Source organism: Haemaphysalis longicornis, unplaced genomic scaffold, assembly GCF_048455015.1.
Source record: "Haemaphysalis longicornis isolate Haplotype H1 unplaced genomic scaffold, Haemaphysalis longicornis Haplotype H1 scaffold_8, whole genome shotgun sequence".
NCBI lineage: Eukaryota > Metazoa > Arthropoda > Arachnida > Ixodida > Ixodidae > Haemaphysalis > Haemaphysalis longicornis.
The window spans coordinates 177,321,411-177,340,736 of NW_027526445.1; the positions used below are offsets into that span (position 1 = coordinate 177,321,411).

The following is a 19,326-nucleotide window of genomic DNA, read 5'->3' on the forward strand; positions in this document are numbered from 1 at the left end:
GCTACCTGCAATGTTTAGTGCCTTATTCTTGAGCTGAGCAGGAAGGTTCAATATCAAGGAAGACCAAATGCAAAATGTATAGTTTCCTCCGTAATGCGGCTCATAATATAGTTCCCTCCGTACTGTGGCTCATAATCTACTTATAAAAGTTGGGTACCCAAGCCATTTATTTTCGTTTGCATTATTGTTTTTGCTTTACGGAAAAATATTCATATGGTACAGCACTTGCAAGGTTTGGTGGTATTTGGAGTTTTATAAACATACCTTTAGACTAAATGACCCCACATAGCAATAACAAGAACTGCAAACATCACAGAACAATGCATACAAGTTCCCTGGTGAAGCCCATGGTTGAAATGTAATGCCATTGTTCAGAAAACATTATTTTATCATGAGGCTAGCTTGTACATGGTGCCTTGCATTATGTCCCTGCCGGTGGATGTGGGGTCATTTGTCACTGTTGCAAATGAAAAGCCAACAGCCAGGGCCCATTAGTTTTTGCTAGTATTACGAGGTGCCTCACGGTAAGCATTCTACGTCGATAGACTTTTTTAGAGTTGACTAGAACTGAAATCAGCAAAAGATTCTCTACAAAACATTCATTCTATCCGCAGCTTTAGGGTTTGCTAATTTCCATAGTTGGGTTTCTTCTGCCTTTCTTAACAACATTTTTCTTTTGATAAGAAGGTGCACAACCAAAAGCAAAAAGCTTTTCTGTAAACCTTTGGTAGCTATATAATTGTTACAAAATATTTTACTCTAAATATGGCAGCTTAAACTGAGAATATTTGCATTTAAAAACATTAAAATAAGTTTAAATTGATCATAAATTTTTAGCTGTTTTTACGCAAAACTGTACATGGGATATGAAGTGCACCACAAGGAGGGCTTTGGATTAGCTTTAGCAAATTTGGGACATTTAAGGTGCACTGAAATCTCTACACATGCGCTTTTTCACTTTCTGTATCCACCAGGAAAATGGCTGCCAATTTAGACAGCGATTCTAAATAGTAGTTGACGTGCATTTTAAAATAATCACAAACATTATAGCCACAAAATTAATTTTTACAAGTTGTAGACATTGCCCGTTACACCAGACATTGGACTACTGTCAAGAGCTTTGACATCTACAATGACGTCTACAAAGCAGGCTTATACTGGTAGAATGTTTCATACCATAATTACTGTGTGTTCAGAGCTCACGTGTGAAGTATGGATACTGCTGCTTCAGCAAGAACCGAGGATGAGCACCCTTCCTGGTTCTGAAAAAAAATAACAGAGGAAATGCCTTAAGCAGGATTCTGAAACGGGGTTGAATGAAACAAGAATGAACAAGAAATTCTTTCAAAACATGTAAAGCAATGCAAACAAATATTTATTTCAACTTATTTCTACATAAGACCACCTCATGAAGACTGGTGGTGGGGTATTGGCTCAAAAAAAAAAAAGCAGAGAGCACTTATACAAATGCTACAGGGAGCTTTCGCAGCCAACAATTGTTTGAACACACCTAAACTAATCACTGTTCAACAAACTCATAAAAAATGTTTGAATGCATAAAAAACCAGTGGTAAACACAGGAAACAGTTAAAACAGAATGACGGCACAAGTTTGTCCCGTCGTTCTCTTCTGTGTCCTGGGTTTTCCTATGGTTTTTCATCCATTCAAACATGTACCAGCTAGCCCAGTCCAACGCCTTGGTATCATAAAAATATGGATAGTCAATCCTTACACAAAGTTGAAAAAAAAAGAAAGTATAAAGTAGGTGACAAAATTAAAACGACAGCAAATTGGTTGGCTTTTAATTTTAAATGATAATATAAAAAATAATGGCATGAATGAAAGTGAGCAGCACGCGAAGTACCTTGTTGCTAGCCCGACATTCCACTTTGAAGCAAAATGTCCGCTTTCAACACTACACAGGCTAAACATGCAATGAGGCATTCCTTTAGGCACACAAAATATACAGGGGTGAGACAGCCCAAACCGATTTGGGAGCAGTTTTCGGAGCAGCAAAATTTCGATTTTGGAGCAGAAGAATCTTGATTTGGAGCAGTTAGGGACATTTAATACATCGTCTTGTGAGCTTAAAACACCATTATTTCAGCAATTTGCAGGGTCAAGCGCACATTTCAATCAGTTTTTAATACACAGAACACTCAAGCAGCCTTACCTGAAAGAGTTTTTAATAGTATCACAAATTTCTAACTGCGCTACCTTTGTCCTAACTGGTGATATTGTGTTGCGCCTGCACGCAACACTGACAACAAAACTGCCGTTAACATTAGAGAGTTTTAGCAGTCTGTCTGTTGGTTACTTTGTTACCGGGTTGCCGGACCGGTCTGCGCCTGCGCGCGCGGAAGGGCGAGGAGGCGCGGACAACGCGAAGGCAGGTCCGCGGAAGTAATCCCCCTACGGCTACGAATGCCCAACTACGTACAAGACGGAACAGATGGACTGCTAAAACACTAGAGCTCCGTAATTGTGGCGCTTTTTTGCTGTTTAATGCTAAAATTATTATTTTTGTAATCCCAGGCTGCGTTGTACGAACAACTGTAGTCACGGCAACAGTTGAGCAGCTTCGAGCTAACGGTCGCATAGCCCAACCAGCCTACCCGTTTTAGTCCCCGGGGCGAAGGTTCACCCTATGGTAATTTGAGTAACGTTAATGTTTAGCCACCTAGATTTTGGCATTAAATTTCACTTTGCATACATCAAGTGTTATAGTCGCGTTCTATGGCAACCGTGTAGTCCTGCAGCTATTGGGCGCTGCCTGAACAGGTCGCGGCGCCGCAGCACAGCCCGCAAATTTCGTGTCGACCGTTCCATCCCCGAGGCTCGCGATCGCGCTTGGAAGCACAGCAACACCTCAGCATTTTACAACAGCACAACAAGCCAAAAAATTCACTTCCCGAACCCGATTATAGACGCGCGCACCGCGCTTCGCACTCAAGGACAAACCACGCCGAAGTCGTAGGCCCCACATTTCAATGAACTTTTTTTCGAGCCGCCCAACTTCCCGTAATCTTGCACCAATCTCAAACCATATCCCTGCGTTAACGTCACTGTTCAGAGCCACAACAGATAGAATGAATAGACTGGAACCCAGCTGAAACCAGGGAAAATATCGGCGATACGCACTGAGCGCGTTGGTAGCAGCCAGATCAGGCGGCGGCCATGTTTGTTGCCACAGCGATGCCTAATCGAGAAGGCCGTTACAGCGAACCCGGACGGAAAGCGAATCGAGTTTTAGAAGCTATCGCTTGCTTCGTTTCAGTATTTCTATTTGTGCCATTTCTGTGTTTGCGAATGACCGACGATAAAAGCGGTGACCGGGATACAGGAGGCTTTCGTCCCCGCCGAAACTGACATGAGCATCGAAATCCGTGCCGTTGAGGCTCTTCTGGAGCAGTTTGGCGCAATTTTCGCCATTTTCGTGCTTTTGGAGCAGCTTGGCGCAGCAAAACGGAATTGTATCAGAAAGGCGCAATATGCGCAGCTGTCTCACCCCTGAATATACCATAATTGTTAAAAAAGCTACGAATCAGTTGAAAAAACCTGACCACGACAAATTGGAATTAGTGACTAGATACAGTTTCAGAAATACACAGCGACATCATATAAAAATATATGGTTCCCATACAAAGATTGATCATAACAAAAATTCAGGACATTTATCAGACTGGCATCAATGTGCAAAGCAGCTTAGTGAAGGAAGACGGTCTTCACTAAAAACATGTTAATATTGGGAGCTCATGTGCTTCCCTGCAAGTTGGGTGTGTAAACCCACTGACATCTTAACTAACCCGCCTGAATCATCACTTGATAGACATTGAGGAATTTTACGAATTGGTTTATTGTAGCCAGCTGTCTAGTTTATTTCCCTATTTTTCTTGGCATTTCGTGTCTAATTCTAAATTTGGTGACTAGATAGCTTTTACTATGGTCATGCACTGGTGACAACGAATATTTGATTTTACTTTAAAAAAATTTCAGTTTTGTTTTATTGCTCACCAGCCAACGATCTGAAATATCAGAGGTGCTTAAAACGTATGTTGGCATTTCCTTCCTGCAGTGTAGTACAAATAATCATGACTTTTACCATAATTTGTTCACAAATCGTAATATGTGGAAAGTATTCAGCTTAATGAAAATGTCATTTCAGAAGCATGCACAATCAACAAGGCCTCAACGACTCTCATGACGTGCTCCACTTGTTTCTGTCACAAATAACCTGAGTGCAGACACATTCCACCGAAGACGAAGGTAACATGCCCTCTTCGGTGATGAATATTTAAAAAGCCTTACGAGTAAATTTGCTGCTGAGCACGTGAAATTGTGGCATTAAAACAAAAGATCCCTCTGCGGCATCTTTCACTTGGAGGAGCGCTTGACCACAAACTTTGAGAAGCTGGAAAATGCTCCATGAACCGCTCCAGCCAGCAGAAACGATGCAGGACACAAGTTGGTAGGCGGACCGTTGGCATCCTGCGATTGTGAAGATATTTCTGTTTAGTAGATGCTCTTCTTTTTGTACCACTGTTTATTTCACCTTTAACAAGCAGCTGAACTCCTTAACGTTCGCATAATAAAATGCTGCAATGCGGAACAGTTAGCAGGGTTACCTCAATTTTGCTTTTCTACGAATTAACACAATGTAGGTAATCTGCACACAACTACAATCAAAGTACAATTTTCACCTACTTCACTGCTAACATCAGCGTTTGACTGCTCAAGCACAAATACAGGTTAGACATGTGAGCAATCTGCTAAACGTATCCCCACAAACTGAACAATCAGGCATCAGAAATCGGCAAGGAAGGAGGTATCACGTTTAAATGGCACTTTTTTTGTTCAAAACATAAACAACACCTGGAAGCTTGAAGCGTGAGAGGGGGTCTTTCACGCTGACAATGTCAGAACATAGCTTGCTAGTGGGCACCTGCACGATGTGCACAATGTGTTTCTTGAAAATGCGTGCGAAAGTTTGATTGATGTGTAAGACGAGAATTGCAGCACGTTTTGACACAGGCCTTGTGGACGCTTCTGCCTGCTAATGTCAATGTGGATTCTTGCTAGTCGCCCTCTTCGCTTCTTTCTGAATATAATGCTTTAGGCATTATATTCAGGACAACGACTGCATCAAAACGTGCAGCAATTACCTACGTCCCACACATCGGTGAAACTCTCGCACACATTTTCAAGACACGCAGTGCATACATTGTGCATGTGCCCACTAGCAAGCTGCGTTCTGACATTGTCAGCGTGAGAGACCCCCTCTCACGCTCCAAGCTTCCGGGTATTGTTTATTAGATTCCATGCGCTGAATGCAAATCAGTGTACATTGGCGAAACGGGCAATCTGCACAGAAGATTAATGCAGCACTGGAACGAAGTGAACAAGGGCCATGCAAAAACAAGTCCACTGGCAGAGCACCGTGAGAGGACGGGACACGTGGTCGACTGGAACAAGACAAAATTACTGACAACTGAGTGCAATCTATCTTCTCGATTACTGCTCGAGTCCCTCATTGTTCAGACGACGCCCAACATTATCAACATAATGGATGGCAATCTGCACCATATCTATGCAAACTCATTGCGCCGCGTAATGCCCAATATATAGCTTCGTTTTCCACGACACATGCTCACCGTGAACAAGCAACAAACCGTTAAATGGCTTTCTTGACTTGGTCAGTGACCTACGTTTCATCACTGCAATAATGCTTCTACCTGCCTACACGGCATTCCGTCAAACACTGGACTACACCACATGAGCCATTGGCGTTCTTAACCTGCACCAGAGTATATAACCTTTCACTACTGCTATGAGATAGACCCATAAACGCACTTCAATATGGCCTTTATATTTAGCTCTTGGAAACATTATGTATAATTTTACCTTTAAGTTGCACCTGCTACAGCAGCTGGTACTATACCAAAAACATGAAAAAAAAAAAACGGTGGTTTAACACGCCAAAGCTACACTTGGGATATGGGGAGCACTGTAGGGGAAGGCTTCGCATTAATTTTGACCATCTGGGTATTTTTGTGTGCATCGAAATCTCCAAACACGGGCGTCTTTACGTGTTGCCTCCATCTGAAAAGCGGCTACACTAAGCGGTATCTAACCGACATTCGCCTCCACAGCACACCACCCTAGCCACGGCAGTGGGTTAAACATATGAAATAAAGCGAGTTTTGGAGTGCAAATGAAAATATTAATCACACGTCTTATTTTCCCAATCGATGTACCTTTTGAAATCCACCATGCAATCCCCCCTCCCCTACCGGCCTACCAAAACACCTTTGTCTCAAGAGGTAATCAGGCTGTTGTTAATGAAGTAAGTATTTACAATCCGAGACTTGCCACCGTTAAAGTCATGCACTTTGTTTTAGAGATAAGCGACATTAGCCATTTGCAGCACCAGGAGTTAATTGTGCTAAGATCAGATTGAAAGCATTGACGGTAGTAGTTGAAAGAAATTGTGTGATAAATTACAACATCATCTGCAAATAGACTTACATGGGAGGATATGCAACATGGAAGATAGACCAAGCAACCTGCCTGGGGGGACAACAAAGTGGCACGAGCAAAAGAAGTATATAGTTATTAGAAGTAAACTGCATTTGAGAAGAATGAAAATCTTTTGCTCAAGTGAGGACATTAGGGTGAAGTTTGAGAAGTAGTCTGTGGTGTGCAATGCGATTGAATGCTTTAGAAAAATCGAGAAAAACTACCGCAGTTTGTAAGCCTGTGTCAATGGATCAATGTAGATCGTGAACAAATCCTGAAAGTTGTGTTTCTCAAGTAACCCTTGTGAAAACCGTGGTGATACTCGAATGTGATATTGTGATTTTATAAATAATTAGCGACCTGAGAGTGGATGAATTGTTTCCTGACGTTGCATATGGTGCTTGTTAGGGAAATTTAATGGTGAAGTACCGTCTCCTGATTTAAAGACTGGTGCTACCTCGACTATCTTCCAACCATTGAGATTAGTGCCTGTCATGAGAGACTGCGAAAAAAGCGCTGTCAGAATTCTACAGACTGCGGGATGTACTTTTCGGTATAGTATGATTATTACCAGTATGATCTGAAGTAGACCAGTTTGTATTGCAAGTTTAAAACCATATCGAAAGATCCTAAATGTTTGCTTGGCTTGATTACATACGAATACTTGCTTCAAAGTCAGTTCAATTTCTCTTCTTGCCCTTTAGTCGTCAGCCCCAGATTCTCTTCAATATCTCTGCTAAGCAATGACACGCTCCATACGCACAGCACTGCTTCATGAAAATGTTTCAAATAATCAGAGGCCACAGCACTGCTAACAGGTATACATCATGGCAAGTTCCACAACATGCAATAACTAACCTGAAAGTACATAATCGGTGGGTGCACCGATATGGCAGCAGTGCCTGGACCGATGTGTCGAGCAAATGCGCTGACTTCTGAACGGGTGGTCCAAGCGGCCAGATGATGGATGAATGACCATTCCTGGCGGCAAAGCGTACGGAGCACCAACGAAAGGCCAGGCAGTACTTGGGTACAGCAGGTGCAGTGTCGGTTGGCCAAGGGAGGCCCTGGCAAAGCCTTTGAAACTGGACTGGAAGGCAGCTGACCCAGGACAGCCAGCAGCAGCACCTGCAGGTGCATAATCTGTGAGTGTGCTGACACTTGTTGAAATACAAGAAGAGCACACACAAAGCACGAATGCTTACATCAAGTAGATTTTTAATCGTTTAAAGACAGTAACCTCCAAGGCACTAATAAGAACATTCCCGGAACACCCCAAGTGAAATTTAGGTCACAGTAAGAATGTATTTATTAGACCCGCAGGTACTGTGAGTGGGGTATGCATGATATATGCAAAGCTAGCTACTGAGCTAATTTGCATGGAACGCATGCTAGCAGCTCATCTGTATCCCTTGCTTTCAATCGGAACTGGTGTGTGATAGTTGAGGCTCCTCCATTTCAATGTCTGACTTGTATCTGCACGTTCAATTCTCCAATATAAATCGAGTTGAGTGAGTGCCTACAGCTTTTTTGTTAGTCTCTGTATGGCCTGCGGTTTTGCGAAAATGAGAACTTGCGAATTGGCTCAATTTTCTGCACTAATTTAAACAATACATATGCCTCTGATATCAAGCCCCAGACTTCACGAGAGCTACTCTGACAGAATCGGCAGGCGCCTCGTAGGCGTTGTGAAATCTCCCCCACTACCCCGAGACTATGCTAACTCCCTGCGAGGCCACATGCGCGCATTTCACCTTCAATTTGCACGTATGTGAATTCTATACCTCTATGAACTCTCAGACGGGCGTCGTCATATTCGTGCCGGACTCGTGAAACTCGGCAACGTAAATTACCGCACTCGCTCGCTGGCACGCGGCCCGAACTCTCTCACCGTTTCCGGCCCTTGCATACTATTTTCTCCACCTTGCACTTTGTAAATTCTCATGTTTAACTACACCTCGTGCGCCCTCATCTCTTGCCTGCTTTTCTTCCAGCACAACTCCGTCAGCACCCGGTCGACGCGTACGCTGTCGGGGCGCGTTGGCGAGCGAGTACGGCAATTTCGCTGTTGTCGAGCTTCACGAGAACAGCACACATATCGCGGCCCGAAGACCGCGAGGCGTACGGTCGCCGGTCTCGCGAGCGCAATAGCTGCGAAGCGCACTGCACGGAATTCGTGAAGGGGGGGGGGGGAGAGATTTCACAACACCTACGAGACGCCAGCCATGGAATCACGTGTACGCGTTTTCACATGCACTTCCAGGGAACCTCCTGTTCATGTTATTTCTTGGTATACCGCGGGTATTCACGAGGGAGGACTAATCACAGCGTTGTGCCACTCACGCGAAATTGCGACTGCGATCTGCAACCGCAAAGGCACTGTTTGAGAGACACATAAACAAACGCCCCGGTGTTAAAGAGCCTTGCGTGATGTGAAATTATTAGCAGCCGTGTACCATAGCGCGAGCATCGTAGCCAAGGTCTAGCTTCAGCGTAAATTGATGCTGACTTCTGCGGAAACGGTGGACTGGGCGCCAAACAAGTATACTAACTCACGTAGGCTCTCAGAGCAAACGAGATGGGGGTATAGCGAATTACTGACCCATAAACACCAGAACTCATTCCAACCAAATACAGAATAATAAAAAATGCGTACTTACCCGAGCAAAAACGATGTTTCCAACGTAAAATTCTCCTTCACTGTCGTCTTCATCTCGCGGACACACGAACACGCTTTGTTCTGATGCAATGTCATCCACTTTTGACGCGCAGTATTTTATCCGGCGATGATCGTTCTTCCGGGGTCCCCATGTTCAACACACGCGTAGGTTAGAAGGGTAGACATCACCCATAAAGCTTCTATAACTATGATTTAAGCTTGAAATAGATAAAACAGATTAAATCACGCCACCAACCACTCGGCACAAAACGCCATGAAAAAACACACACAAAAGTGAGAGATAGTTGCCAGACTTCAAATGCAACACCTCTATGTTTGACGAAAATTGTGTTACTACTGTAATGTTGGTAATTATCTTTCTGCTTTCAAAGTCTGAAATGTGTTTATAACTTAAATTTAAGGTTTTTAAACACAAAAAGTGAATACACATAAAGTAATTGACATATATACTGATATTGTAAAGAGGTTTGACGTTTGTTTTGGTTTTGTTTTCACGGCGGGCTTCTCAAGAGAGAACGTGCGAGAAAACGAGCTACTTTGGGTTTAGGAAGAGGGCGGTAAATGTCGGCGTGATAGAAAGCAAGGAACAGGTGCTTACCCTCGTCGTTAAAAAAGGAGCTAATGAAACCCTCACGTAAAAAAAAAAAAAGAAAAAAGAAAAAAAAACGTTCGACGAGGAATCGAACCATTGACCTACAAAACAGTGAACGGACGCGTTAACAAACAGCTATGTCGGCGGGCGTGTTCGAGGCGCCTAAAACAACTCTGTACTTACGTAAGTTGTCAACGAATATTGTTGCTTGTGTCTAGTCATCGCCTCCTTTAACGATGGTCTAGTTTATGCTGCATTTTTGAAATTCTGGCTGTCCTAACGCTTGTTTCTCACGCACCGGTCTTGCAGACGAGGCCGCATTGCTAGCGCTGCAAGCGATTGAGCCAAAGCTCCATTATTTGACTCAAGCAAAGCTATCGCAGTCAACCCGACCTTTTCTGCGCAAGCCACGGCAGCCACGAAATAAATGGAATGTGCCGTTAGAATTATGGCGTTGATAACGCTTGTTTGACCGGCACCGTCTTGCAGACAAGCAACGTCGCTCTAATACTACAAGCGATGTCACTCCTGGCATGTCAGGCGCATCAAACCCATCGTGTAAAACGACTGCTAACAGTGCGAAAACCTCTGAGTTCGTAACAAGTGGGGATTTGCGGTGGCGGCGACGTAATAGGTACAGCAAGCAGGTAGGCAGAACAGCAGCGTAGGGTTACAACCTTTCCCCGAAAAAAAAAAACGGGCCTTCCGGGGGGGAGGGGGGATTGTGTTGAAAAAAGACGTCATGTTTTTTAACATGCAGTGCCATTTATTGTAGTGTTTTCTTAGAGAGAAATCAACATAACGTTTGTACTGAAAGTGATTGAGAGCTTGGTTAATCGCTCTGCATGTGCTTCACTGAAAAGTAACCGCAATAGACCCTATGCAAAATGCGCCCCGCCATCTCACGTCGACTACGGTAACTAGGTCCGCCATTTTGGTACGGTCGTTTGAAACCGAAACCAAGTAGCAAAACATAGAAGGCGGGCATTGACGCACTTGTTGATGGACTACAATGCCGTAGCATTGCTGCGTGCCGCGGTGCACGCAACGAGGAAATACCGGTCCAGATGGAGAAAAGGCACGTGAAGTTCCACGCTCTTGAACGAACTTTCTGACGCGAACTACGCCGGCGCGAGCAACCTTTGTGACACGCTGAGCGCGTTGCGCTGGGAGCGAGTATTTGTCATTGGTTCGCTAAGCGCGGGATTTCGTAGTCGCTGTCCGGATGAAAAATACAGCTGCGTTGGAGTTCCGTGGTTCAGCCTTTGTATTATAAATGAAGCCTGAGCGTGCGTCACCTATTTATGACTGACAGCGGCGCTCGAGCGGGGAAACAGTACCACACGTTGTCAAAATTAGGCTTTATTTCTTCACTCGTCCCTGTGGCTCTACGCCCGCTTCATTTCATTGTTAAATGGTACCGCTTAGCCCCTACACGAGCCTTTATCTTACCTAGGGCTGTAAACTTTTCTTGCCGCACTACGCCGTCACGGCGCTGTTGAAAATTTCCTCTGTGGCGGGCGCGCACGGTATCGGAGTATGTTGTTAGTTTCTTTTCGGTGCATTTAACCGCCTGTCGTTGCGGAAGTGGCGTACACTGTTTTATGATGATCTGACGTTGGAAAATTCGAGTTTCTGCACTTGGTTCCCGATTTGCGGGGCTGACAGGTTTGTTTACGTCAAGTTAACTTGTTGCCCATTGTCATTTCAGCCGCGATGTATTTACTGTCGAATATTTTGCGACTAAAATACACACTCACTCCTCTAGTTTGTCACATACTGCATGCATGCCTCCGACGTAATAATAGTGGCCATTGATGTAGGTAGGTGAAGCAATTTTCAAGTTTTCATCAAAAAAAAAAAAAACGGCCTGAGTTGCATCAGTCCACCGCGCATCAGCTTGAGTGGTTTTGCTTTTTTTGTATCCACAGTGAAAATCCCAGTAAATTAAAATACTTCGCTGATTTATAGCGCGTGCAATATAGCAAACTGTGGATATAAATGGAACAGCATTCGCGCACCCCTGCATGCAGCGGTCTAGTAAACACGACATTGCCCAGCCTCTGCGTGCTCGCGATATGACCACGGCGTGATGTTGCTTGAATGCTAGCTGGTAGCTCATAGGTGACCCTCCAGGTGACATGCCAGTCCTCGTTTCTGTTACTGTGTGTGTGTGTGTGTGGGGGGGGGGGGGGGGGGGGGGGGTGAGGCCAGCAAAACTGAGGCAAAAAACCCATTCCAAAGGCTACCAAGTTTTCTCCCGAGCGCTTGCAAGGCACTTTATTGCTGCTCGCATTGCTCCTGCACTCGACGTGCGCCGAACAGACGCATTGGCAAGGGAAGGGAGGGGCCATTTTCTTGCGGGCTTCTCCAGTCAATGTCTTGGACACTCGCTGGCTTGATGCCCTGCTGTCTCAGACGTCCCCACTGTTGTGGCAGTTGTGCACGCAAGCTCCGGTGGCGCCTCTTTAAAACCTTGGGCTTGCAAGAGGACGAGTACAGCTGCCAGGATGTGACTGCATGCTCCACTGCAACCCGCCGGGCACTCGCACGCTGCCTCCACAATCGCCCCACTGTCCGTCTCAGAGGTGAGGCACACAACATAGGGCCGGTCAATTTTTCTCTGGGAGCGAAAGCAGCTGCTGACCACATGGATGAGGCCCAACCTGCAAGAACAGAGAGAGTAACAGTAAATAGCACTCAGGGAAGAACAGGACTAGTCCGCTACAGTTTATGCTAAAGGGACAGAGCAGAAAGCAGTGGCCGCAAGGAACATCTCGACTCAAAATGACCATATTTTGTGTCTTGCTTAACACTGTTGCAAGGGCAATAATCTACACCTCAAACAGCAATGATGTCAAAATTGTTTTTCAAGTTCGAGCGTGCAAGTATCGCTGCATGATTTGTTAATGTACTTTCAAGAGAACCTCACCGTGGGTAATGATACCAGTACCCGCATATTCGTGTTCGTCATAACTTAAGCAAGCAATATTATGATTATCTGGAACTCACTTCCAAAACCTTTCCAGATAAACAGGTAAACATTCTGGCTATACCGATGACCCATCGAATTTAAAAAAAAAAATTTTAGTTCAGTGAGTTCGAGCTAACGAGGTTTTACGGTATTATCTGTTCGGGCACACTCAAAACATGCGCTTTAGAAGCTACCACAACCACCCCACTTCCAGAAAAGGACAAGCCAGACGCACAAACAGATTTTTGCGGCAGGACATGCGCAATAAATAATGAAAACACACACAAAAACGAAAATTCAAGGCGCATGTGCACTTTTGTAGTTGACTTCGCCGCAGAGCACGAATGCTTTGCGGCAAACGCGCGGGCGGACGACCATCACGGAAAACGGCCGCAACCTTTCCGTAAACATCTTCGCCAAAAATCGTCCCGTAAATTCCATGTACAGCATTTGAAAATACCTAATCCACCCGCTAGCGGTACGGTCTGGCGATTGTCGCTTTCCTCTTTCAGGGTTACTGCAACAGGGTCCCCGCTACGCATTTACATGGTAAACAACGGTGAACAAAGTGCTGTACAAATGCTCATACCGGTTAACTCGCGTCAAGGAAAAAACAAAGATTTACTTACTGCGAGTCGCACGTGTTTGTCCGCACCAATGAAGGCGATCAATGCGGCTCGGTGGCTAGGCGGCATGCCCTGCTGCGCTGGGCTCGGATGGGTCTTCGGCGCGGCACCACGAGTGGTGTGAGTCCTCAGACACAGTCGGCAGCGCAGACGAGTCCTTCGTCCACAATCCGTGGTCGGGACCCGAAAAACGCAGTCCAGTTTGAGCCATACCGCGTTACCGTCACCTACTCTTCCACAGTAAACAATGCGAGACTTTGCGATCGTCGCCCGTACCAATATGGCGGACGGTCTTGTTTACATCAGTGTTGCTAGATCACCAAGCAATTTCGCATAGGGTCCATTGCTGACCGCGGCGGTAGAATTTCGTTATTTTGTTCTTCCCTTAGGTCCCCCTCCATCTGAGGCAGCGCGCTCGCCCGCGTATTTTCTCTGCTCGCGTGTCTTTGCGCAGCTTGTCGACATAGGCGTGCGCAGAGTTCTCAATTTGGGGGGGCAAAGTCTTACCGCTGCGCCCCCCCCCCCCCCCCCCCCCCCCCCCCCCCCCACCCAGAGCAACTCCCGACCTCTTCTCACTGAAGGCCTTGCGGTGCGAACGCAGTGCAAAGAGGGATGGTTATAAAAATTTTATTTCAATGCGATGGAATTGCAACACATACAGAATATTTCTGAGCAGAAATTTTACTTTCATGTGTTACATCGGCAAGGCAGGCATGGGGCAAATTTGGCGCCCCCCTTCAGATGATTAGGGGGGGCGGCCGCCCCCCCTGCCCCCCCTGTGCGCACGCCTATGCTTGTCGACACGTATTTATCGTCTTAGTTGTTGAATTGACGCTTATAAAACGCCAAAACGGGCATAATCACGGCACAAAAGCCAAAAAACCGGCTGATGACGACTGGTTTTAGATATGGACCGGCAACCGGCCCGCTGTTTAAAAAAACCGGTCGGGCCGGTCCAAAACCAGGAAGGTGGCAACCCTACGGAAGCGACGAGCGAAAATGATTTTACACGACCGCCCCCGTCGGCCTGCGCAAAAAAGGAAGATAGAACCCCTGCATACACGCCCTCGAAGAAAGCTGTACAGCCGATTCAATTTGTTGTGGACGAAGAGCAACCGAGGCTGCAGCCACAAACGATTGCGCTTGCCGTGGTATGAGCCAAAGCATATATTCACATAGTTATGTTATCGTCCGTCTGACTGTTACTTACTGAAGGGAAAATTCAGAACACAAACGTTGACGTCTAGAGTCTATGCCAGACATAGACGCTGCTGTTTAGGCCCTAAAAACCACCTTCAGGGCGTCTGTCGGTTCTGTCTGAGGGCGCGCTCGCGCCGCTGATTACGAACGAGGCGTCTGTTGGCGTTGACTTATCGTGTTGGCGAGCCGGTAAACGCCATCACGGTTAAACTCCCTGTTGGAAGACTACGCTGTTGGGACGATAGAGTGCCGACAGAGCTTCTTATTGGCCCCACAAACGCCATCAAGGTTAAACTCCCTGTTGGAAGACTAGGCTATTGGAACGATAGAGTGCCGACAGAACTTCGTATTGGCCCCACAGGCGTGCTGTGAGCCCAACAAGAAAGTCTTGTTGGAATTTTTGCCCGGGGCATAATAATACGGGAACAAATTCTTAGGTAAATTCGATTTCGTTGAGGACACCGATGCCTCGCGTAAAAGTTTTATTTATAGGACTACAAGAGGCATTTTGTAGCCTTTCCTTCCCGTGCACCGAGACATCGAAACGAACCTTGTGATACACTCGAAGCAGTAGATTAGTGCAGAGTGGAATTTAAACATTCAGCACGTTTTGTTCAATTTACGAACAGCAATTTTAGAGCCTTTCCCCTGGTCTATGTGGAGAGTTCATATTTATTCTCTCAACGGGCGGTGAAATAGTGCAATGTGCGGTTTAAACATTCAGCCTGTTTTTGTGGAATTTTGCATGCTTGCATTCACACACCGTTCTTTTAGGCACCCTAACGATAAGGTGCCGTGGTAACACCCCAATCGAGAAGAAATACTTTTTAGCACCCCTGTAACGGTCGTAGCACCCTATGAAACTGTTGATTACACCCCTGAATTTCGGCACCCTCGAGGTGGGGTGCCCTAGCAATATTTGGGTGCTTGAAAGGTGCAAAAAGGGTGCAAAATGTTCAGTACACCCTCCTTGCACCTTAAAGGGTGTAAAAATGTTAAGATTTACACCCCTTAATATGTGGCACCCTCATGATTGGGTGCCGGAGCAATGTTTTAGTCCTTAAAAGGTGCAAACAGGGTGCAAAATGTTGAGTGCACCCTTTTAGCACCTTTAAGGGTGTTAAAAAGTTTAGTGTGTATACTTAGCCCCGTTTTTTTCCGGCACGGCGTACGCACGGCGGCCGCACTCAGGCCGGTGGCTGCGTGACGAGCCCACGTGTGGCTGGGAAACGAGGATGTAGAGAAGCAGCGGAAAGTGCTACGATGGCCACGTACGCCATAAATCGAAGGCGCGAGGTTGGGGCGTGGAGGCAGAGAGACCGCCGCACGGTGGTGGATTCTCGTGCGGTGCGAGGGAGACGAGACGAGACTAAAATTAGTTCTCGCGTGCGCGGGCTATTCCACCGCGAGAAAGCGCCCGCGAAGGAACCACACGTGCAAGCACCGATGCGAGGTGTTCCTTCGACGTTCTCCTTGTTTTTTCGAAACTGTTTCTTCGTCGAATATCGCGGGGGGCCAGCGCGCGCAGGCCTCGGCCAACGCATGATCGCGCGAGCCGATCTAGATCGTGCCGGCACGGAAAAGCTCAACCCGCGATCGGACAAAGCGGAGGAAAGAGATTTGCTCTGAATACTCCGAAGATCCGGAAGCAAAAAACAACAAGAAAAAGATTACCGACTAGCTCAATAACTTCTTCGACCGAAGACTGCGCCGAGTCATTACGCCGACCGGCTGGCGCTCATTACAATTTAGAACCCGGGAAGGCGAAAATTTCCTTCAGAATAGCAGAAATAACGCGTTGATCTTTTTCTTTGGAAGGAAATCGCGGCTAGTACCTCCCCGGATAACCTCAAGCACTTACTATGCCACAGACAAGACATTTGCAGCTTTTCTTTTTAATTAGCGAAGTGCACACACCGTTTCGCAAATGGCATGGCGCAATCCTCCTGAAGATCAGCATACCGCGCTCTTTAGTACATGCTCTTTTAAGTGCAGAGCACTTCAGGGCCTCGCCTTGTCGTCGTAGCTCGCTCCCTGAACTCAAGTAGAACCATGCAGACGTCATTCCGTCGTCGCAGCGTAACCCAGAGGCTTCGAAAGCCAAGCGGTTTATATAGACATAAACGTTCTAAACTCGTGAACACTTGGCGCTTGTTTTACATCTCCCCGTTGTTCAAAGCAAAGAAAACCACAGGTACATTTGAGTCAAAATGTACGTAATTAACCGGCAGCGCCTGCGTTTATTTAGTTAGGAACGCTCGTTGGGTTGGTTTTTGCGATAGTAAGCGAAAAAAAAAAAAAGGCGGCAGTGCAATGCCGGCACGTGCCGGAGGAAAAGCAAGCACAAAAATTCCCCCGCATTTCCCCGAGGGGGAGAATGTGAAAGTGCGAATGCACGGTTGTCGGCCCGCTTGCGGCGCTTGCGCTCGGCCCCCGCAGCCCACCGCCTCGCCGCCTTCTCTTCCATCTCTTCCATCGGGTTTGTAGTATCACGTGTACACCACGCAGTTATCAAGCCGCTATAACGCCGCTGAGTCGCCAACGCACGCCGCTGACGACGTAGTTTGAATGCGTTAAAGATATAAGGCGCGTTACTCACACTGATATCAGCGTGGCATCCGTGGCTTAGTCGGTAGAGCGTCGCGCTGCGGCCGCAAAGTCCTCGGATCGAAACCTGGCGCCGGATGCTGTTTCTTTTTTAAATATAGAGGAGCACTGCGGACGCCGCCGCCGCCGACGCCGCCGCCGCCGCCGGCGGTGGATGGTTTGGGGTCGCTTATAAAGTGCATTCGGAACTCCCGCTGGCGCACTTTCAGGCAGGGGGCGCGCGGGCACTCCGGAAGCGGGAAACTTAAACTGTATTGGCTGGTAGCAGTGAGCGGATAACGGCACTACAGCCCATCATGGCGAATCACTGCTCTGCAGTTCCGACAGCTTTCCCATTGAGTGGAACGGCTTCAATTTTTTTTTATGTTCCCCCAAAATACGGTCGCTTCAACTTGGAACTACGTATCTCGCTCCCTTTTTGTATCTCCCTTTTCTTCCACCACCACTAACCAAGTGCAAACTTTTTGGATAAAACCAGCGCGAATTCAGACGAAGACAGTAGGAAGTAACCACAAGGACAGCGGTTGTCCTTGTGGTTACTTCCTTCTGTCTTCGTCTGAATTCGCGCTGGTTTTATCCAAGAATGTCTCAATTCCAACTAGCTCAGCTTGCAACCCTCCAAGTGCAAAGCTCAACCGTCTTTCGAAGTTGTGAGCTAACTCTATTTCGGAGTCGCTTTATCGCGTGCCCTTTTCTTCTCATTTTTACACTTTTACACTCATTTTAGACCTTCCTTACGGTTTTTTGCCGGCCTCCGATCAGAGCCCTATTGTATGGACAAGCCGATTTCCTAGTCGTTTCCACTGCGCTATCGGGCGGATATAGCAGTGTGAATTCAGCCTGTACTCTACTCTTGTGAGAAAGTAGTAAACCCCGCGGTTACTGTTTTTCGCGTTGTCCGACTTTTAGCTCTCTCTCTCTCTCTCTCTCTCTCTCTCTCTCTCTCTCTCTCTCTCTCTCTCTCTCTCTCTCTCTCTCTCTCTCTCTCTCTCTCTCTCTCTCTCCCCCCATCTCTATATTTTTCAAGTGTACGGGCAAAAAAGGCACTCGTATGTACTTCCGACTAGGTCCCCGCTCGCTGTACAGGTATTTCAGCAGCAGCACCAAGTTACAAGATGCAAAAGATTTCCTTACACCTTGTAACCGAGGAAACAAACCAAACATTTAAAAAAACTCGCATCACGTTGCGTAATGCTGTGAAGAGCACCCAACATATTGCACAAAAACAATTTTACCACAGATAAGCACCGAACTAACAAAAGAAGAAAGCAGGTAGACAGATCACTAAATTCTCTTATAAAAATGGATGTCAAAATACCCATTTCGCACGCAATGCAATAGTTTCGTAATATTCGCTTAAATGAGTTTGGACGGCATGATTCGATAATATCGAGGGCATGTTTCGATAATATCAGCGATATCTGCATTTTCATTTACGAAATTAGGGATTCGATATGGCATACTTTTATTTAAACCCATAGCCTGTTCTATGTGTGGTAACCAAAAGTTCATTTCTTTGAATTGAGACCATCACTCATTAAAACAGTGAAATTCGTGAGGCTTCATGCAAATTTCCATGTATATACAAAAAGCAAGCTTGTACCTTTGTACCTGTTTGATCTTTAGTATGTCACATGTCACGTGCTTCTCTGAACTGTCTTTTATTGCGTCGGTAACCTGTATTTTCTATAGCCCGAACATCTTTTTTTTTTCTGCATTACAGTTAACTTGAATATATTGAACCGATTTGTTGAGCCCCAGAATAACAGACAGTAATTTGTGATTGACTCATCGCGTCATACGCCGCTAATCTGAAACTCTTGAGAATTTCACCAAGGTTGTGTGTCTCTGTGTGTGTAACAAAAATTTGGAGACGTTTAAACAGCAACAAACTTTAATTACTTCCCAGTCAGGGACTGGCCTTCGTCAGTTTAGAACACCATCTGATGAAAGCCAGTCCGTACGTGCGTAAGTATACGTTTTTGTTGCTTCAACGTGTCCTATTTTTTACGCATTATATTTTTCTGCGCTCTTTACGAGTCAGGGTGCGTGTGTTTATTCGAATCAGGCTACTCTATCTCCACGTTGGGGCCCCGGCAGAGGGAGCGCCAATTTTTATTACCTCCACCCG

At 46.1% G+C, this 19,326-nt stretch overlaps 1 protein-coding gene and 1 long non-coding RNA gene across 2 annotated transcripts in view; both read right to left on the reverse strand.

Moving 5' to 3' along the window:
- Reph (Regulator of eph expression) overlaps window positions 1-19,326 on the reverse strand; it is a 208,001-nt gene that overhangs the window by 26,951 nt on the left and 161,724 nt on the right.
- Window positions 1,381-9,484, reverse strand: LOC144150263 (uncharacterized). The gene is made up of 3 exons (XR_013318470.1): window positions 9,177-9,484; window positions 7,375-7,644; window positions 1,381-4,488 (listed from the first exon to the last, which is right to left on the reverse strand). It is a non-coding gene; the product is annotated as an uncharacterized LOC144150263 (long non-coding RNA).